This window comes from Rattus norvegicus, chromosome 2, assembly GCF_021556685.1.
Source record: "Rattus norvegicus strain SHRSP/BbbUtx chromosome 2, alternate assembly SHRSP_T2T, whole genome shotgun sequence".
NCBI lineage: Eukaryota > Metazoa > Chordata > Mammalia > Rodentia > Muridae > Rattus > Rattus norvegicus.
In genome coordinates this window covers 7,922,728-7,945,596 of record NC_141535.1, presented here as the reverse complement: position 1 = coordinate 7,945,596, position 22,869 = coordinate 7,922,728, and the positions used below count along the sequence as shown (strand labels likewise).

Below are 22,869 nucleotides of genomic sequence, written 5' to 3'. Positions count from 1 at the left end.
CTTTTTGTTTTGATTTTACAAGTTCACCAAAGGATACAAAAGATATCTAGTGTAATTATCCCATTCAAAAACTAGGAAATAAGACAAAAATATTAATTCTATAAACAGAGCAGCCTTAGAATTCTATTAATTATGGTTTGGATCCAGAAAGTGAGTCTAGGCATACTCAGTTTCATTAACGAGCCTTATTATTAAACTCTATCACTTTGTTTGATGTATTACCAAACATTCTTGCAGAGCAGAACAGATAAGGAAAAATAACTGCTGGCTTGATTCTTTATTTATAATGTGTGTGAAATTTGGCAAAGCAGGAAGAAATGAACACATAGTTAATTAAACACAGGGAGAAAATACCAGCATACACTTTGTGGATGTTTGGCTCTGCTGCCCAGTACCTGCTTACAGACACCAAAGACAAAAACTTGGCCCAAAATGGCCTCCTGTCTAGACAGAACAAACACCTTTCTTACCTTAGAAGGCACCAGGACATAGAGTAGGTATATCTGTATGTGATCTTATAAATTCCATTTTGGTTTAGGAGAAAAAGAAAACAATATCATTTTCCCTGACCAAAGTATTTAATTATATTAGTCATTTTAGATATGCAAGAAATTCAATAAACCCAAACTGAGCTTGTACCAGTGCATCTATCAGACTTATCAGGCCAAATAGAGGACGAATGCAGGTGTATGCACTGCATGTCGGAGTGTGTAATTCTGACAATTCTCAAATTAGTCTTGAGATCTCTGTGTTGCCACGAAAGAGTGAGAAAAATATTCCTACCACTTCCGACATCTGAAAGGCAGTGAAGAGGTACAAACAGACTATCTTAAGTAAAGGGATGCAGTTTCTGAGGAGAGAGCAAGGAGCAATGAGCCAAAAGATTCTAGACAAAACTCTTCTTTGTCAGGAATGCCTAAAGAACTCTGAAGCCTTCTTCTGGGACAGCCATTGTTTGTGTTTGGTATTATTTGGGAGGTGTTTTATTGGTTTATTTTGTTTTACCTACCCCAAAACTTATCTGTGCTCATCTAGAATCAAAGGCCTTTATGGTACTTCTAAAAATAAACAATAAGAAGAAAGCATATTTTTATTTTTCTTCTCTCAAATTCATGCCCTAAAGAAATACCTAACAATTTTGAACAGTGAAAGAATTGTTTTTATAAAGTGATACTGATATAACAGTAAGATATAACTCCCATTTACCCATACATAACCTGACATCCAAACAATAGTGTGTAGAGAAGAACCTTGGAGTGGTTGGCTATGATGATGATGCTTTTCTTTGTCACTGATGTATTTGTGTTCATTTCATACTTCCCAACTCCACAAATAAGATAGGTAAGTCTAAGTCCTGCCTCAGTGGTGAACTCATGTGTGTTCAGGGCTAAGCTACATCTTACTCACGGAAGACCTATGAGATTTTTTTAAAAATCCAATAAAAAATGCAAGGAGCCACTCACTCATCTCCAAAATTTTAATCCAGAATGTCTCCTGTCTAAAGGAGATACAGGGACAAAGAGTGGAGCAGATACTGAAGAAAAGGTCATCCAGAGACTGCCCCACCTGGGAATCCATCCCATATGCAGACACCAAACCCAGACACTATGCTGATGCCAAGAAGTGCTTGCTGACAGGAGCCTGATATGGATGTCTCCTGTGAGGCTCTGCCAGAGCTGACCAATACAGATGCTGATGCTTGCAGCCAATTGTTGGACTGACCACGGGACCCCAGTGGAGGAGTTAGGGGAAAGACTAAAGGAGCTGAAGGGGTTTGCAACCCCATAGGAAGAACAACAATATCAACCAACCAGGCCAGCGAGAGCTCCCAGGGACTAAAGCACCATCCCAAAAGTACACATGGAAGGACCCATGGCTCCAGCTGCATATATGAACAGAGGATGGCCTTATCTGGCATCAATGGGAGAGGTGGCATGGGGTGGCAGGCTGTGAAAGGTACCCTGATTCCTGGTTGAGATAGGTCGAATCCCTGGGGACCCTAAAAGGGATGGCAGGCTCATTCCCCGACTCCCAGATCAAGGCCTCACTAGCTGCAGCCCCCTCCCCCACAAAACAAACCCCTATAGAGAGGTTTGAGACATACCAGTCATGTAGAACAATGCTCCAAGCCCCTTCTCCACAGATAAGGATGTGACCACAGGTTCAAGACAGATCAGCCTTAAAAACAGGACTATACCCCAGTATATGTAGATGAGGTCTTCCCAAACTCTCAGGCCAAACCAATAGGAAGTAGCTGTTGTCAGACACTGACTCATCCAAAAAACTGTATTTAAGAGTTGTGTTCAAAATTAAAAGTGGGCAGGAATTATTCCATCATCTGAGAGCTTCTGTCATAAGAGCTGTAACACAGCTGCTTGAGGAAAAGGTCTGCTTTCTCTCTGAAATCACTGCCAGAAGATCCCCCGAACCCCTCACCACTAGCTAGTCAGTCTCCTGCTAGTTCAGGCAGGCCAAGCAACCAGCAGCTGAGGCAGCAGAAGCAGTCCCTCTTGCCCAAACCTACCACCTAGCTGGGTGAGGGATTGCTATAGAGAGCTCCCTCTAAACCTCACCCCCCCAGGGCCTACAGGGGCCCCTGGTCTTGTGAAGGCTCAATGCCCCAGTGTAGGGGAGTGCTAGGGACATGAGGCAGGAGAGGGTGGGTGGGTGGATGAGCACCTCCATAGAAGCAGGGGTGACGGAGTACGGGTTTGCAGAGGGGAAGCCCGGAAAAGGGATAACATTTGAAATGTAAATAATAAAATATCCAATTTTTTAAAAAGAAAAAAATAAAATATGTCCTGGTCTTTCCTGCTACCTATCAAATCCTGTCATACACATTTCCTTCTTTGTGAAGTCAAGAAATGGAAGCAGATGAATGGTGAGGCCAGGGACAGAACGAAAATTTAGCAGACAACATGGTGGTCAATAGTGGCCAGCACATTTACAGACTAATTAAGAATGGTTAACTTAAAACAACTAACAGACTAACATCTTGAGAATGAAATAATATAGAATTTCAGCTAAATCTAGAAATGGATCAGGACAGGGAAGTTTTGTTATGTAGAGTGATAACACATGCTTATTTAATCTTACAACAAAGTTTGGGACAGTTTTTCCATGTGTATGTGGACTGATTTTTAAAATAAGTGAAATAGCAACAAAAAACTAATAAAAATGGAGCAACTAATGTATCATAAATGTTGTTTAAGATATGTATCTTTCAGCGAGCAGTGGTGGTGTATGCCTTTAATCTGAACACTCAAGAGGCAGAGGTAGGCAGATCTCTGTAAGTTCAAGGCCAGCCTGGTCTACAAAGCAAGTTCTAGGACAGCCAGGACTACACAGAGAAACCCTGTCACCTGTCTTGAAAAACAAAAAAAACCCAAAGAAACAACAAAAACCAACCAAACAGGAAGACTTTGAGTCTTTAATTAGAATACTAAATACTAGAATAAGAAAACATTGGTGAATAAACCTTACAATGCTTTGTCTTTCTGATGATTTCTAAGCATACCCTTAGCTGAGAAAGGTTTCCTTCTTCAATCCTTTGAACAAGCCAGTCAGAGTGTGAGCATGAGAACTGTGCAGCTGAGAGGGAATGGCAACAGGAAGGTACCACACTCAGCAGCTATTGCTGCTGCCATCTTGGATTGCTCGTTTTGCTTTATTTTATTTTATTCTTGTTCTTTTTTTGAAATTGTATCTTTTTACACAGCTCAGGTAAACTTTGAACTTGTGGCAATTCTCCTGCCTCTGTTTCCTAAAGGTTGGGATAGATGTGAGCCTGTATGTTATTGTTACTAGAATAACATATGCAATTGGAAATCAATATGAGCAGAGACAAAGCACATAGCTTGCAATGTAAAATACACTAGTTATTACTGATAAAATCAAGATTCTGTTTCTAGGCCTTTTTCTTTCTTTCTTTTTTTTTTTAGAGATTTATTCATTTATTATATATAAGTACACTGTAGCTGTCTTCAGATACACCAGAAGAGGGCATTGGATCTCCTTACAGATGGTTGTGAGCCACCATGTGGTTGCTGGGAATTGAACTCAGGACATCTGGAAGAGTAGTCGGGTGCTCTTAACCGCTGAGCCATCTCTCCAGCCCCTCTAGGCCTTTTTCTTAACAGAAAGGAATTTGTTATTTAGAAATCTATACATCTCATGTAAGGTATCTAATGCAATGATTAGAATAATTAAAAAAATTGAATTACTAGTATACAAAGACACAGGGAGAAAGATGTTGAGCTAATACTAAAGGCATACTGTAGGGCACATTATAATGAACAGAAAGCAGAGAACTGAATTTATCCATAGAAACTAAAACATAATGTAACAAACTAAGGGAGATTCTTGGCAAGATCCCCAGATTCCTGCTTACATACACTCCAAGTGTGTCAAAATCCTCTAGATGTAAATTTAACATCTAATATATATATATACTTTATAGTAGGAAATAGAAAATGAATTTAAGATAGAAAATCTTTATTACATTCTGATTCCTTAGTTCTTAACTGTTTTTAATGTTGAGCCCCCAAACCGAACCTGTAACAAAGACAGAGGCTGTCAATATCATATGCAAAGAAAGTAACATAGAAGCAGATACCTAGAATCCCTCAAGCATTGTAGCCCTGTAGCTGTGGAAAAACAACTGTGGTGGGAGGCAGGATTCTAACATGCCCTGGAGATCGTCACCTTTACTGTTTACACTCTTCCTTTGAGTATGAGAGAGACCTATGACAAGGGTAGGACAAGTACTTGCTCAGGTTCTACTACATGACAGCAGAGATGAGCCAGTTACCCTCTTGATTAGATTTTTGTATATACACTGAAGAGTGCTTTCTCAACAGCTTTGGAGATGTAAGTTGTCATAGTATGTACGGACCATGTGGCTCAGACCTGATTACAGCTATAGGCCAGGGACTAACAAGAAAAGAGTCACAGAGAACTGAATTCTATTAATGGTGTAAATGAGCTTGGAAGAGAGCCATGTGCTCCAGATGAGAATCATGGGGGCTGGATCATGGCCTGCTGCAACTGAGTCGTAAAAGCAGAGGCCAGGCTCAACCATTGAACATTAAACTATGACACACTTGTGCTGTTTCATGTTGATGGGTTGATAGCAATCTCGAACCTGGCACAAAGAACTTCCTGACACATGAACATCCACTTGTCATGGCATCTTCAACTATTTGGGAAACCTCTGTTATGAGTTTTAATTGTCTAGATGTGCCTAGAGTAGATAAGTTTCAATATAAGCCACAATCCTTGTTTCCTAATCAGTCTTGCTCAAATATATAATCTTCTGTTATGCTCTAAGGAAGATTTCCAAATTCTCATTAACTTTCTTCATAGCCACCATGCTAATGAAGAAAAGAAAGTGGATTAAATGATTCACTGAAGAACATTTTTCCATGCAAGTTCCAAGATTGAAAATCTGAGCTTTTTCCTGCAATAATAAGTGCTTATACAAGACATAAAAGTTTTGTACCTTGGCATCATGGCTCAGACCTAATCTCAGCACTTGGATGATAATTTGGATAGGCCAAGGGGAAATTTACAGTGCTTCATTTAATGAAAAATTCAAAATAGTTTCAATTTGAGAAGAAAAAAGTCATATGCTAATATTACTAAGATTCATGGTAAGAATGAATCTTCTATTTATAAAGTTGTAAGGAAGAAGAAAGCCATGTCAACTTGCTCCCACATCTCAAACTGCATGAAGTTGATAATAGCTTAGCTACAAAGAACATTTTTCATTAATAAATGAATTGTATGTAAAGGCAATCAAAGACTATGTAGGGTCCAGGATTTCCTCATGGTTTAGGCATTAGCCACAGAACTTAGAACTTACTATAGACGATGGGGAACTACTACTGTACAGTAAGCCTGGAAGTTGATTCTACAAACACATTTCTTTAAACATGAACTATGACAATCCTTTTTAATGTTTTTAAATGTAAATATATTCCACTGTTTTTAATCATTACATATTCTTCGGTAACAAATATTAACTTGAGATTTTAATCACAGAACATTTTTGGTGCATTTTACTTTATGCTTTCATATAGCACAGCACTATAAAACTACATGATACACAGAGTTCAAGTGTAAGGACCAGAGTTCTGATCCCTAGCACCTCACACAGAAAATGATCTAGGCACAGTTGCTTATACCCTATAATCCCAACACAGATAGGCAGAGACAAGAGGATCCTGCACCTTGCTAGCCAGCTATATTTGCTGATGGAGACTCCAACTTCAGTGAGGCATTCTGTCTCTAAGCATAATGTGGAAGTAATAGAAGAAGACAAACCATTGACCTTTGGCTTCTGTGCATTCATATGGACATAAATATTCATATACATACATGCATGCATATTATACATATAAACACAAATATAAAACAACTACATATTCGTAAAGTCCACATTAACATTAAAGCAAAATTATGTGGAAACAGGGTCACACCGTGTAGCCCAGACTGACATCAAATTAATGGCAATCCTATTACTTGAGGTTCCCAATTGCTAGATTATAGGCATTCACCATCATGCTTGGGAAAATAATAGAACAGTTTTAAATACCTTTTCAGATTACAAGACATAGTTTTGTAAACATTAGTAGTCTGATATGTAAATTTTAATGATAGTATCAACAAAGAGCCAGAAATAAATAAATAAATAAATAAATAAATAAATAAATAAATAAATAAGAGCAAAGACCATCAAGGCTAGTCCCACAGTCTTTCAAAAGAATTTAATATGGTTAAAAACCATAAGTAATATGTAATTGATGGTTAAATTCAAGGAAGAATTTAATCATATTTTTTCTGACTCTTTGAACTTCCACTGAACATTTACCTCTATTTTTCAATGAGTTATTTGAGAAAACAAAAGTAGTCTCAAGCTACCTATCCTTACCTACAATCATATAAAAATAAAATATCACAGTGCCTAGAGAAAGATTCAAGCTAAGTACCTGATTCTTTTCCCTAAGCATTGTTATAATTAAGAAAAAAAGACTCTTCATTAATGTAGAATAGTCTAAAGCATAATATTGGGCCTTCAAATATATCTTTAGAGAAATCAGCAGTGGAATTGAAATTCTACATGTTCAATGCTCAGATAAATGTATGTCATGTGCAGTATCAAACATGAAACTGTTAGTTATGTTTGTTGTAGATTTCCTAAGCTCTTTTTATTTAGTTATCCTATCATCTATACATTCATTCATTAATTGACACGTGTAAACATTGCACACTTGCTAATGATCTATTTGTACCAAGTATATAATCTGTTCAACCATTACATCTATAGTTCACCAAAAATAGAATGTGACACATATTTTGAAATGTCTACAATACATATCTGAGGTACTGTGTTACAGTCTAAGGAAAAAAATGTTTAATGCAATTTAATATTCCTAAAAGTGGGCTGACAACTTGGCCCAGGGTAGAGCTGGCACTATAGATCCCTCCCACAACCAGAGAAAGCTTGCATAGGTGTTTCTACACAACCAGGCTCACAACAGATCACAGGAGGGACAGAATCCATTGAGGGACAGCAAGACCAATTAACATTTGAGATAACCAAATGCTGAGAATCAAGTGCAAGAACATATGCAACAGAAACCAATGCCACTGGCACTATCAGAACCCAGCTCTCACACCTCAGCATGCCCTGAATATTCTAACACACCTGAAAAATGAGATTCTGACTAAAATCCCATCTCATGAAGATGATGAAGAACCTTAAGGAGGACTTTCATAACGCCCTTAAAGAAATTCAGGAGAATACAGATAAACAGGTAGAAGTTCTTAAAAAGGAAACAGATAAATCCCTTAAAGAATACAGAAAAACACAACCAAACAGGTGATAGAATTGAACAAAACCATCTAGGATCCACAAATAGAAATAGAAATAATAAAGAAAACATAAAGAAAGGCAACCCTGGAGATGGAAAACCTAGGAAAGAGATCAGAAGTTACAGATGTAAGCATCAACAACAGAATACAAGAGATAAAAGAGAGATCTCAGATGTAGAAGATACTATGGAAGATAGTAGCATAAGAGTCAAAAAATAGAAAAAGTGCAAAATGCTCCTAACCAAAAACATCCAGGATATTCAGAAAACAATGAAAAGACCAAACCTAAGAATAATAGGGCTAGAGGAAAGCAAAGATTCCCAACTTAAAGGAACAGTAAATATCTTCAACAAAGTCATAGAAGAAAATCATAGAAGAAAACTTCTCTAACCTAAAGAAAAGGATGACCATAAATGTACAAAAAGCCTACAGAACACCAAATAGATTTGACTGGTAAAGAAATTCCTCATGTTAATACACAGAACAAAGAAAGAATCGTAAGGGGAAAAGGCCAGGCAACATAAAAAGGCAAACCTATCAGAATTATATCAGACTTCATAACAGAGACTCTAGAAGTCAAAGATCTTGGTCAGAGGTCATACAGGCTCTCTGCTCCTTCCTGCTCCAAAGATAGCTGCATCTTCTCCTGCTGTGCCAGTCTTGTCTCATAGACAAGATGGCGAAGGTCGGTATGAACAGATTCGGCCGTATTGGGCGCCTGGTTACCAGGGCTGCCTTCTGCTCTGCATCTGGCAAAGTGGAGATTGTTGCCATCAATGACCCCTTCATTGACCTCAACTACATGGTCTACATGTTCCAGTATGACTCTACCCATGGCAAGTTCAACGGCACAGTCAAGGCTGAGAATGGGAAGCTTGTCATCAACGGGAAACCCATCACCACCTTCCAGGAGCGAGATCCCACTAACATCAAATGGGGCGACGCTGGTGCTGAGTATGTAGTGGAGTCTACTGGCGTCTTCACCACCATGGAGAAGGCTCACCTGAAGGGTGGGGCCAAAAGGGTCATCATCTCCACCCCTTCCGCTGATGCCCCCATGTTTGTGATGGGTGTGAACCACGAGAAATAAGACATCTCCCTCAAGATTGTCAGCAATGCATCCTGCACCACCAACTGCTTAGCCCCCCTGGCCAAGGTCATCCATGACAACTTTGGCATCATGGAAGGGCTCATGACCACAATCCATGCCATCACAGCTACTCAGAAGACTGTGGATGGCCCCTCTGGAAAGCTGTGGTGTGATGGCAGTGGGGCAGCCCAGAACATCATCCCTGCACCCACCGGTGCTGCCAAGGCTGTGGGCAAGGTCATCCCAGAGCTGAACGGGAAGCTCACTGGCATGGCCTTCTGTGTGCCTACCCCCAATGTATCCATTGTGGATCTGACATGCCGCCTGGAGAAACCTGCCAAGTATGATGACATCAAGAAGGTGGTGAAGCAGGCGTCCGAGGTCCCACTAAAGAGCATCCTGGGCTAAACTGAGGACCAGGTTGTCTCCTGTGACTTCAACAGCAACTCCCACTCTTCCACCTTTGATGCTGGGGCTGGCATTGCTCTCAATGACAACTTTGTAAAGCTCATTTCCTGGTATGACAATGAATACGGCTATAGCAACAGAGTGGTGGACCTCATGGCCTACATGGTCTCCAAGGAGTAAGAAACCCTGAACCACCCAACCCAGCAAGGGTCTGAGAGCAAGAGAGAGGCCCTCAGTTGCTGAGTAGTCCCCATCCCAACTCAGTCCCCCAACACTGAGCATCTCCCTCACAATTCCATTCCAGACCCTCATAATACCAGGAGGGGCCTAGGGAGCCCTCCCTTCTCTCTTGAATACCATCAATAAAGTTCACTGCACCCACACACAAAAAAAGAAAAAAGAAAAAAGAGGTCATACAGACCCTAAGAGAGCAAAAAGACCAGCCAAGGCTGCTATACCCAGCAAAATTCTCAGTCACCATAGATGGAGAAAATAAGATATCACATGACAAAACCAAATTTAAACAATATCTCCACTAACCCAAACTTACAGAGGATAATAGAAGGAATACTCCAACACAAAGAGAAAAACTATACCAAAAAGAAAGAAAGAAAGAAAGAAAGAAAGAAAGAAAGAGAGAAAGAAAGAAAGAAAGAAATCATCTCACAACAAACTCAAAAGATAAAAACAACACAAGCACAATACCATCACTAACAAGAAAAATAAAAGGAACCAACAATCATTGGTATTTAATATTTCTCAACATCAATGGGCTCAATTCCCCAGTAAATAGGCTGGATATGTAAACAAGACTCAGCATTTTGTTGCATACATCAGTGATAAAGACAGACACTACTTCAGACTAAAAGGCTGGAAAAATTTTTCCAAGCAAATGACCCCAAGAAAGAAGCTGGAGTAGTCATTCTAATATCCAATGAAATAGACTTCCAACCAAAAGTTATCCAAAGAGATGGAGAAGGATACTTCACACTCATTAAAGGAAAAATCTACCAAAATGAACTCTCAATTCTGCATATCTATGCCCAAAAGGCAAGGGTACTCACATTTGCAAAAGAAACACTACTAAACATTAAAATACACAATGATCCTCACACAATACTGGTGGGAGACTTCAACACCCAACTCTCACCAATGGACAGATCAATGCAAACAGAAAGTAAACAAAAATACATTGAAACTAACAGACATAAGAACTAAATGGATTTAACACTTATCTACAGAACATTTCACCCTAAAGCAAAAGAATATACCTTCTTCTCAGCCCATCATGGTACCTTCTCCAAAATGGACCATATAATCTGACAAGAAACAAGGCTCCACAGATACAAAATGATTGAAAGGTGAATTCAATAAGATCACCACAGACTAAACTTGTCCTTAATAACAACAAAAACAACAGAAAGCCCACATACTCATGCAAACTTAATAACTCTCTCTTCAATGATAACTTGGTCAGGAAAAAAAAAGAAAGAAATTAAAGACTTTCTAGAAGTTGATTAAATGAAGTCATAGCATACCCAAACTTTTGGGACACAATGAAAGCAGTACTAAGAGAAAAATTCATAGCACTGAGTACCTTCAAAAAAAGGTTGGAGAGTTCCTACACTAGCAACTTAATAGCACATCTGAAAGCTCTAGAAGGACATATCCAAGAGGAAAGATGGCAGAAAATAATCAAACTCACGGCTAAAATCAACCAATTAGAAACAAAGAGAACAATACAAAAAAATCAACAAAATTAAGAGCTGGTTCTTTGAGAAAATCAACAAGATAGATAAACCCTTAGCCACACTAACCACAGGGCACAGAGACAGTATCCAAATTAACAAAATCAGAAATGAAAAGGGACACATAATAACAGAAATGGAGGAAAATAAAAAATCATCAGAGCCTATTACAAAAGCAGCAAAACTGGAAAATCTAGATGAAATGGATGATTTTCTAGACAGATACTAGGTACCAAAGTTACATCAGGACCAGATAAACTATCTAAACAGTCCCATAACCCCTAAGGAAATAGAAGCAGTCATTAAAAGTCTCCCAACCAAAAAGAGCCCAGGAACAGATGGTTTTAGTGCAGAATTCTATCAGACCTTCATAGAAGACCCAATACCAAAACTTCTCAAAGTATTTCACAAAATAGAAAGAGAATGAATACTACCTAATTCATTCTATGAAGCCACCGTTACACTGACACCTAAATGGAGCAGAGACTGAAGGAAAGGCCATCCAGAGACCACCCCACCATGCAATCCATTCCATCCAGACACCAAACCCTGATATTATTGCTAATGCCAAGATGTGCTTACAGACAGGAGCCTGGTAGGGCTGTTCTCTGAGAGGCTCTGCCAGCACCTGAATAAGACACATACAGATATTCACTGTCTTAGTCAGGGGTTGTATTCCTGCACAAAATATTATGACAAAGAAGCAAGTTGGGAAGGAAAGGGTTTAATCAACTTATACTTCCACATTACTGTTAATCACCAAAGGAAATCAAGACAGGAACTCACACAGGGCAGGAACTTGGAGGCAGGAACTGATGCAGAGGCCATGGAGGGCTGCTGCTTACTAGATTGCTTTCCCTTGCTTGCTCAGCTTGCTTTTTTATAGAATCCAGGATTGCCAACCCAGGGATGGCACCACCCACAGTGGGCCCTCCCACTCTTGATCACTAATTGAGAAAATGCCTTATTTACACCTGGATCTCATGGAGGCATTTCCTCAAGTGAGGCTCCTTTCTCTGTGGTAACTCCAGCTTGTGTCAAGCTGACAAACAAAACCAGCCGGTACACTCACTGAGCCCAAGGAACCCTATGGAAAAGTAAGGGGAAGAGCTGAAACAGCTGAAGGGGATTGCAACTGCAACCCCATAGGAAGAATAACAATGTCAATTAACTGGACTCCTCAGAGTTCCCAGGTACTAAACCACCAACCAGAGAGGTCCACTGGCAGGTCCATAGCTCCTGCTACAAATGTAGCAAAGGACTGCCTCATCAGATATCAGTGGGAGGGGAGGCACTTGGACCTGTGGAGGTGTGATGCCCCAGAGAAGGGGAATGTTAGAGGGGTAAAGCAGGAGTGAATGGGTGAGAGGGAGCATTTTCTTAGAGGCAAAGGGGAAAGGAGGGGTGGGATGTGCCATGGAGGGGAGACCCAGAAGGAGGATAGCATTTGAAATGTAAACAAATAAAATTATTATTAAAAATCAAAACAAAAAAACAAAAACAAAGACAAAGACAAACAAAAATATCCCTAAAAATGTATGCCCAGTATATATTAGTATTTTATGATCATAAAGTCACTTGTGCTCTTTTTGGATCTAGTTAACCCTAATTTCTAGAAACAATATCCATACATTTAAACCTGCCTGGTTCCACTAGCAAATTACAAAGTACTGTGAAGAGTAACAAGGAGCCTCTCTTGAGAAAATGCCTCGATGAGATCCAGTAGAGCAAAAAAAAGCCTGAAGAGAAACACCAAGTTCTACCAGGAGAGATCAGAAAGACATCACTGAAGACATGCCTTGGTGACAAGACTTAATAAATTTGAAGAACTAACAACACAGGTGAGCATATAGAGGTGTTCTGTGTAGAAGAGATAAAATCACAAGAGTATCCTGATCTGCTTAAGGATGTGCAACCTTAACTGTAATCCCCAAATTAAGACAGGCAACCAGCTGAGCAAACTCCCACACTGCCATCTTCATGTGTGATGTCAATGTGGTCTCCAGCTGAGCAAACTCCCACACTGCCATCTTCATGTGTGATGTCAATGTGGTCTCCAGCTGAGCAAACTCCCACACTGCCATCTTCATGTGTGATGTCAATCTGGTCTCCAGCTGAGCAAACTCCCACACTGCCATCTTCATGTGTGATGTCAATCTGGTCTCCAGCTGAGCAAACTCCCACACTGCCATCTTCATGTGTGATGTCAATGTGGTCTCCAGCTGAGCAAACTCCCACACTGCCATCTTCATGTGTGATGTCAGTCTGGTCTCCAGCTGAGCAAACTCCCACACTGCCATCTTCATGTGTGATGTCAATGTGGTCTTCAGATCATAAACTCCTCTTTCATCTCTGCTGACTGCAACAAATTCCTTTCTCCTGAGTTGGTTCCACTCCCTATTAATAGCATTCCTCAGCAGATAGCCTGTGGCTCTGGTATCTAACATCTTTGGGTCTCCAAGGCAGCTTTATTACAGCTTGTTTCAATGTCGTGGATCCACACATGATCCTTCAAAGGTCTAGCTTCACTTCTCCAGCTGTGTCCTTGTAGCGCTCAGGTTGATCCACTGCCTCAGATGTTCCTGGTGATCATCCCATGGTACTGGCATCTCTAATACACTAGGGTATTCCGTTGCAACTAGGCTTCACCAGTAGCCTCTCACAGGCTCTCTCCATGGTTCCAAGTCTCAACTCCTTTGCCTGACCCCTTCAGTTCTGAGCTATTAATTGTAACTGAGGGTGCACCTTCACCAATGACCTTCCATGGCCTCTCACAGTGCCCAGCCTTAGCTGTTCTTCATGACCCCTTCATGCCTTCAAAACCAGTACCAACTGGGTGACTCATATATTACCAAGTTTACAGCTGCAGCGTGAGGTACAACCTTAACTATCTCTGGAACACAGCTTTTTGTGCTCTCAGGAAACATATTCCAGAAGATTTCACCTCAGTGATGATGGTCTCTTTCACTTGTAGTCCTTAGGAAAATTATTCATTTGTGACAAAGGAGATACTCCACTTTTTTTTCTTTTTTTTCTTTTCTTTTTCTTTTCTTTTCTTTTTTTTTTTTTTACAGAGCTGGGGACCGAACCCAGGGCCTTTTTTACCACTGAGCTAAATCCCCAACCTCCATTTTTAATTATTTGCCTTGAAAGCATGATGACCTCAGATCCCCCAGAGCCCATTTAAAGAGCAAACAAACAAGTTGGGCACAGTGGCTCAGCACTGAGAAGGCACAGACAGAAGAAATACACAATGATTCATGGCCAGCACACCCTATTCTGATGGGTTATAGACCAATGAGAGACCTTGTCTCAGACACAAAAGCAAAAACATTGGCAGTCCCTACAAAATATAGATGCACAAAAGGATGTTCTGAATGGAATGCACTTGCTAAGGAGGGAAGATGAACTGTTAACAAATGGGACTTCATAAAACTAAAACCTCTGCAGCTAAAAAGACAATTAACTGAAGAAGCCTACAGACTGGAAGAGAATCTTTGCCAACTGAGCATATGACAAATAAATAATATCCAGAATATACAAAGAACTCAAAAATCCTAGATCAAAAAAGTGACTGTCTTACTTAGGGTTTTATTGATGTGAACAGACACCAAGATCAATGCAGGTTTTATAAAGGAAAACATTTAATTGGGGCTAGCTAATAGGTTCAGAGGTTCAATCCATTATCATCAAGGCGGGAGCATGGCAGCATCCAGGCAGGCATAGTGCCGGAGGAAGTCAGGAACAGCCTGAGCAACCGCAGGCAGCTAGGAGGAGGGTCTCCAAGCCCACCCCCACAGTGACACACTTCCTCCAACAATGCCACACCTTCTAATAATGTCACTCCCTGGGCCAAGCATATGCAAACCATCACAGTGACTCAATTTAAAAAATGGGCTAGCATCTTTAATGATTAATGAACATGTTAATGTGTACCACTGGGGCTAAAGAGATGGCTCAGGGTTAAGAGTACTTAGCATTCTTGCAATAAACCCGGGTTTGTTGCTAAACACCCCATCTGTGGCTCACAACCATCTGTACCTCTATTTCCATGAAACTCGATGCTTCCTCTGGCACAAGAGCACTAGGCATACATGTGGTGCACAAACACCCATGTAGACATGTGGCAATTTGAATGAGAATGGCTCCATACAGTCAGACACATGAAATTTGCTCTACAGTTATAGAAACTGGGTGCTTTGAGGTTTCATTTCCAGCACTCCCACCTGTCTCTGCCTTGGGATTGTTGTTGCAACTGCTCCAGCACCGCACCATGACTGCAGATCACGGCCATGCTCTCCACTATGAGAGTTATGAATTCCCCCTCCGAACTGTAATCAAGTCCACACTTAAATGCTTTCATTTAGAAGTGGCCTTGGTGACAGTGCTTTGTCACAGCAATAAAGAAGTCACTAAGACAAGAGAAAGCATGCAAACAGATAAATTCTAAAAAGAAAAGTTTTAATAAAATATACTACCAAAGTAAATGATTAATAGATTCATTATCTGCTTTTTATCTATAATTCAAATTCATCTAGGCATCTTGCACTATTAGTGGCTTAATTTTTGCCCCTCCCCTTAATTCTTCTACATAAAAGAAATTAGCCAATGTACTTTTGGTCAGTGACATAACAGAATCTGGTTCTCGGTGTCTAATGTGCTTATAGTGGACAGGCTTTTATTCTCCACAGTCACTCAATGACTTAGGCTCATCCTCTTTTTGTTTTGGCAAATGGATTTTAGAAGGACTCACCTACGTTCAACTGATAGGAGAAAGAGAAATATTATAATTTGGATCTTGAATGACTCACATGGGTTCACATTAGACTTAATCACCAGGGTAGTAGCAATGATTCTAGAAACTGGGGCCTAGAGTGGGGCCACTGGAGCAAGAAGAAAATGTAGAAGCTTTGCCCTTCCGCTTTTCTTCTTCCTGGATTTGTTAGGTCTCAAACCCTGAGACAAATGGCCTAGTTGCCTATTTTTATTTTGCCTATTAAAGTAGACCCGGCTGCCAGATTCCTCCTGAATCCCTCAGTTCCTTACATGCCCTTTTGGGTGACATAACCCATCCCCTACCATAAACTTCTCCAGCCCAGGAGCTGAGCAGTCCTTTCTTCATCTGTCCTTCCCTAAATAATCTAGCCAATTTGGCAATGCCAGGCTCTTGGCCCAGGCTACCCTTCATGGTTGGCAGCTCCTTTCCCCTCTCCATTTTCCTAACATGTCTCTAGCTTATTCTGGTCATGTTTATTCTAGACTCTCCCAGATATCTTTGTCTATGACTATGCTTTTCCTTTTATCTACAATAAGCCTTCTCCTTCACCAAACCTAGGAGCAGTCAGGTCGTTTCCTTGTTTGTTTGTTTGTTTGTTTGTTTGTTTGTTTCAGATGCTAGGTCAATCACTTTGCCCTTTAAATGCTTTTACCATGATGTGCTGACAGTCAAGATGGAAACTTCCAAAGATGGGCAAAAATAAAGATTTTTCTCTTCTTTGTAAGTTAATTATCTCAGTTTTTTGTGTATCAGAAATCTGATGAGCACAAGAGTGCACACACTTGCCTCTTCCCTCCCCTGGTCTAGTCATAATGGCTTCCACTTATAAGGCATTGGTGAGAAGCTATAGCATTCTGTCCAGACTCAGCAAGGACAGGGGAAGTTGATCCATTCCTGGGTAGAGACTTCCCTCCTAGAGTCAAGTCTACAAAAAGAAATGGAAGGCATCCCTTTTAGAGTAATGTCCATCACTTGTACTGCACCACAGAACCAAAGAATAATGATCCATAGCAACAGAGTAATGGCCCCATACCAATAGAGTAATGACTCAACACCAACTGAATAATGACCCCATGCCATTTTACTTGTCCTTTGCTGTGATTAACTACCAATATCTTGATACCCTCACTCTTTGTATAATGCCTGATATCCATAGAAACACAATTGGCCTGGTTGGTGATTTTTGGTTTCAGATTCTAGGATGAGGGGCTGAGGTACATATTTTACTTACCAAAGCAGACCTGGCCTCCAGGTTCTCCCAGAATCCCTCAGTCTCTACCTGGCATATCCTTCCCCCACCCCACACACTTCTGAACTTTTCTGAAAAGTCCAGCTCTTCCCCCAAAAGTTCTTGTCTATATAATTCAGACATTTTGGTCTCCCCGGCTTCTCTCCCCGCTCCTCTTTCTCTGTGCATGCTTTCTCTCTTTCTCTTCCCCGTCTCCTCTTCCCCTTCCTTATAACTTCCCTCGCCAATGACCTCACCAGAGAGCAGCTTCCCAATAACACTGTGTTTAATATAATCTAATCTGGATTGAATTGCCTCATTTCACCGGCAGAGAAATAATTTATCAGGTGGTTTGTATAAAAACATTTTTATCCTGGTACTAACAACATAATGTATCCAAACAATTGTATATCAAATTTATATCATGAGAACAAAGTTCACAAACATGAGCTTCTTTGAAAAATCGGTGTGCTAGGTATATATAAAATAAAAATTTACATATGACTCAGCATTCTTCAGAGGATCTTTCAGTCTGTTGTAAAGACCTCCAGGAGACAAATTTCACTCTGGAATATCACAGTTCTGAAGCCTGTATGAACCTCAGTGAGAAAGGAATACCAATCATGGTCTACGTTACCCTGTCCAGGCTTCCAGCTCCTTGCTTTCTTGGACTTAGCTGATCTGAATTAAAAGAAAAGTCAAAATTTTGAGATTTTGGATTCAGTCAATTTACCTCCTGTGTTTGTCTATCTTGGACAGCTACCTATTAAACCACAACCTTCAGCACTGCTCATTTGCCCTATTGCTAGATTTACCTCTCTTATAGGACCTGTGATAACCTTGAAGCACATCCTCCTGTGGTAACTGGGCCCCTCCTGATCAAGGCTCCTATAACCTAGTGTGAGCTGATGTACTCTGTGACCAGCATTGGCACCTGGGTTCCCAGGGCTGCTTTAAGGAGAACATTCTTCTGACACATTTGAAATGACAAAAGGTTGCCTCTTATTTTCTGCAGTCACCCACAGGTGAAAATTGCTCAGACAAATAGAGATCTGGCTTTCCACACTTTTCCCCCACAGGGAAAATTGACTTAAAAGTGTTTACTTTTTTTCTCTACTATCCCTGATTTCCTCCTTTCCATGAGCTTTAAATGCCCCTCTAACACAGAAGCCTAAACATATAGGTGTTCAGATCAAAACATCCCTCCCCAGCAGCAAAGCAGCAAGAATTCCAATGTTTTGCATGAAAACAATTAAGAGCATCTTGCATCATTTGACTGTAATTCTTGCTTTTCTATCAATAGCAATTCCAATTACTCTAAACCTCTTTACAGCACTGGCAGGGTTCTTAAAAGTATAGTGTTCTGTTCTCCCAAAACACTAGAGTGCTTAAAACCTCTCTCTCTGAACTCCCTCCCAGGCTCAGATCGCTTTCTTCACACAGAGCATTTATTTGGCACCAGCATCTGTGCTACCCAGAGGATTGCAGAGGTTTACTCAGAGGAGAACATTCCTTTTTGCTCAGTGGCTTTTGGTTCATAATTCACTCAGAACACACACTTCCTGAATAGAAGAGGAAGAAATGAAGGAGAGCATGTGTCTCACCCCTTTCATGTGCTCTATGTCAAAAACAGTATTATTCAAGAAGAAAAATATTAAGACAGAGGAGGAGGAGGAAATAATGCCATAACTACCACCAACACCTTGGAATCCAGTGACTCATTTTGGAGCTACAGATGACTTCAGGATATTAGAAGTCAGCAATCCCCTGAACTGTACCCGAATAATTAGCTAGAGCTAGAGCGATGGCTTGATGCGTATATTCAGAAAGCAAGAAGTGAATTACATTAGCAATGGATATGGCCAGTGGAAGGAACAGGCAAATGTTCAGTCATTAAAAGTAAGAAACCCAACATGTACAGCTTCAATTCCATGTTTTCCTCTCTTTTGTCTCCTATCCTATACCTGGCCTGTAGAACAGCTTACAGTGTTATAAACTCACACTCATAGAATTTCAGTGCTTAAATATGAATACACAAATGGGGATCTTCAAGTATTTGGGGGAAGCTAACAATATGACAGAGATTCACAATAAGCAAATGATGAATATTAATTGTGCAGATAATAAAAAAGTGTTTTAAAAATAAGACTTTTTTCAGAGAGAGATAAGAATCAAAGGGAATATTTCAGAAAATGGGATAATCAGAGTACAGGGAAGCATAGCAGGAAATTATGAAGAAAAGGAGACAGAAATTAAAATCAAATCTGTTACAAAACTGAAAGATGAAGCCAAGACACTTCTTCATAAAAGTTCAATCAGAAAACCCCAGCAGCCTGTTGTTAGATTCCAGGATGCTGTGTTCTGTTCACTGTTGCACACATAGTGCAGAGTCATGAAGCCTCGAGGAAGGGACAACACAATCAATTACAGAATAAATCAGTGAGTGTTCCCAAAAGCCTAGAGGTAATGACAGGACCAAGGGAAGAAAACAAACACTACCTAAGATAAAGAATGCATATCTTCTGAAAGAGCTCATCAAAACCAGAACATTCTTTATCACAAAATTTCAAAATCCTAACCCAACAGTAAATTAAAATGAAGTGAACGTTTCAGAGAAATATTGTTAATCCTGAGATTGTTTTTTTTTTTGGGGGGGGCAAGCCTCTCTGATTCTCTCGTTGTCCACAATAAAGCTCTATTTGGATGCTATCAGGACTGCTTAGCTGTCTCTCCCTGTGTCAGGGTTTGAGAAAGCAGCCCCCACTGACCTCTTGAAGAAATGGGGAGGAGAGCAAAGGCAAGGAATCTGGGAATGATGATTACAAGTAATTTACATCAGACCAGTAACTTTTCTTGACTGCAAATTAAAGCATTAATTAGCAGGGACTTAACATACAATAAACAAGGACTTGTCCCTTAGTTCAGATTTAGCACAGAACAAACAGGAACTTCTTTTTAATTGTATTAGCTGTAAACAGAACTCTTAACCATTTTTCTGCTTTGGTTTTCCATTAATTTGTGAGGCATTTGTTCCTGTTTGGTCTTACAACAACCTGTGAGGTATTTGTTCTGGTCTTGGTTTCACAATATTAAAAAGAAAAAGACTTCAAATGTTAAAAGAAGTAATTTCTTTACCTAATACTGTTAACCAAACTGTTTGACAGCTAGAGCCATTTTTATATTTGAAAATTAACTAGACATTTTGGTCATAACTTTTCTTTAAAACCTACAGAGTATTATAGGTATGTTTAGGTAGATAGTTAATGGTCTGATTCCTTCTGGCCTTTTGAGACATCCTTATCATTATTTTACCATCTCTTCCTTACTCTGCATTTACCAGCCCCTCTCTTTCTAATTAAGCCCCACCTGCTCCCCCCCATTCCCTCTATCAGACCCTGTTTCTCTCTTCTCTATTGCTCTTCACCCTACCTGATACCCAAGCAATGGCCCCTTTTTATTTTTCTGGTTTCTGCAGTTACTCCCGGATATATATATTCACATCTGATGGTTTGGAGAAGGGAGTTTCATCTGAATGAGAACATGGCATGTTTGTCTTTCTGGGTGTAGGTTACCTCCCTTAGTATGATCTTTTCTAATTCCATCCATTTACTTGCACATTTTATGATATATTTTTATTCACACCATGTAAGTAGGTGTAGAAATATGCATATATAGCGCAAAAAAATTTCTATCAGGGTAGACAACAGTCCCTCTAATAGCCAAAGCCCATCTAACAAAAACCCTAACAGCAAGCATAAGAAGGCCTCTTGAACTATTGGCCAGGGTTGTCCAAGAGACATTACAGGCTATTGCTGTTGCCCTTGGCTACCCACAGAAGTGGAAAGCGAGTCACTATTGTTAAAGTTACCATGAATTTCTGACACAAGGCCTAGAGGCTCCTGAGCTGTAACTGACCTGAATGTCTCCTCCCTAGGGACAAGCTTTCGTGATACCTGAAGGTACGATGCAAGCTTCCAAAGGGAGCAAACAAGCAACAGTCCTATACAGTTACAATGCCTTTGAAGCACATCAACGACCAACATGATGTGATAACCCTAAAGATAAAGTAGTGGCACACAAACCCTTGTGGTAATCAACATCTCTTTAGTTGGACAAAAGATCCTCTCAACAAGAGGGAAATCATTCCTGGTACCAGACACTACAACTGCACAGGACTAGCGAAGGAGGAGAAAGGATGATCACCACTTTACTAAACCACTAAAATCCCTAACTACAATCAATAAACACTTTTCCTTAAACCCACTGTGGTGGTTTGAATGTTTGGCCCAGGGAGTGGCCTTGTTGAAGTAGGTGTGACCTTGTTGGAGGAAGTATGTCACTTTGTGGGTGGGCTTTGAGACCCTCCTCATAGCACCCTTCTCCTGGTTGCCATTTAATCAAGATGCAAAACTCTCAACTCCTTCTTCCAGTACCATATCTTCCTGGACTCTACCATGCTTCCTGCAATGATACTGGACTGAACCTCTGAACATGTAAGAGTTGCCCTAAGACAGAAATTGGTAACAGGAGTGAGGTATTGCTATGATAGGCCTGATTGTTTTGTTTGGAGAAATGTGGACGTTGGGACTTTGGAAAGCAGTAGCATGCTCTAAGTAATACTTACTGGGGCATATTAATCGGAATATGTAATGTGGTGGTGCTGAGAGTAATTGAACTGTGGAGGTCTGCAAGAGATTTCAGAGGAGAATTTTAATATTCAGCCTACAGATTATCCCTGCAATGTTTTGGTAAAGAATGTGGCTGATTTTTGTCCTTGTCTGGAGTCTGTCTGAGGCTAAGGAAAAGATTCAGAATTCTGATCTCCTTCTCTAACACTGTGTCTGCCTGGACTCTGCCATGCTTCCTGCCATAATGATAATGAACTGAACCTCTGAAAGTGTAAGCCACCCCAATTAAATGTTTTCATTTATAAGAGTTGCCTTGGTCATGGTATCTCTTGACAGCAATGGAAACACTAAGATATACACAGATGAAAGTCAAAGAGACTTCTCTTTGCAATGGAGACCATTAAAGAAAGCCACAACCAATCAAAATGCAGAGATGTAGAGCCCAGTCCCAATGGATACATTTACTAAACATCTCTGGAACCTAAGGCTCAAGTAACATTGCAGAAGACGGAGTAATAAGATTATAAGAGGTAGAGGATCAGGGAGACCCATAAACATTCAACCTATTCAAATAAACAAACAAACAAACAAACAAATAAATAAATAAATAAATAAATAAATAAATAAATAAATAAACAAATAATCTACAGACAACTAAAGAATTCTAGAAGTGGGAGAAATACTCTTTCCCAGGGGAGAGCATACCAACTGGTTATTCAATGTTACATAGTAAGCCCTGAAAACATATATGCAAGTAATATTAGATAGACTGAACAGGTTGGAGTTATATACTTAGAAAAATGTATACATATATGTATATATCCACAATTAATTTAAAAAAGAGGTCAAAAATTTGAGAGCAAGGAGAAATGTGTGGGAGAGTTTAGGGAGGAAAGCAAAAAATGATGTAATAGAAAAGGACAGCACCTACTCAATTTTAACTCTGTGAGTCATGTGAACACACATGGACCTGCCCACAATACATGTGCAACCCCACACAAAATTCAATAAATAAATAAATACATAAATAAATAAATAAATAAATAAATAGTTTTTATTAAGACAAGAATTTCAGGATTTTATTTTCAGTCATACAGCATTGTGCATAACAATCC

General features: G+C 40.0%; 1 protein-coding gene and 1 pseudogene across 8 annotated transcripts in view; one reads left to right on the top strand and one right to left on the bottom strand.

The window, feature by feature from the left end:
• The window catches only part of Mctp1 (multiple C2 and transmembrane domain containing 1), a 729,346-nt gene that overhangs the window by 575,243 nt on the left and 131,234 nt on the right, over nt 1-22,869 (bottom strand).
• On the top strand, nt 8,552-9,553 carry LOC134485565 (glyceraldehyde-3-phosphate dehydrogenase-like; annotated as a pseudogene).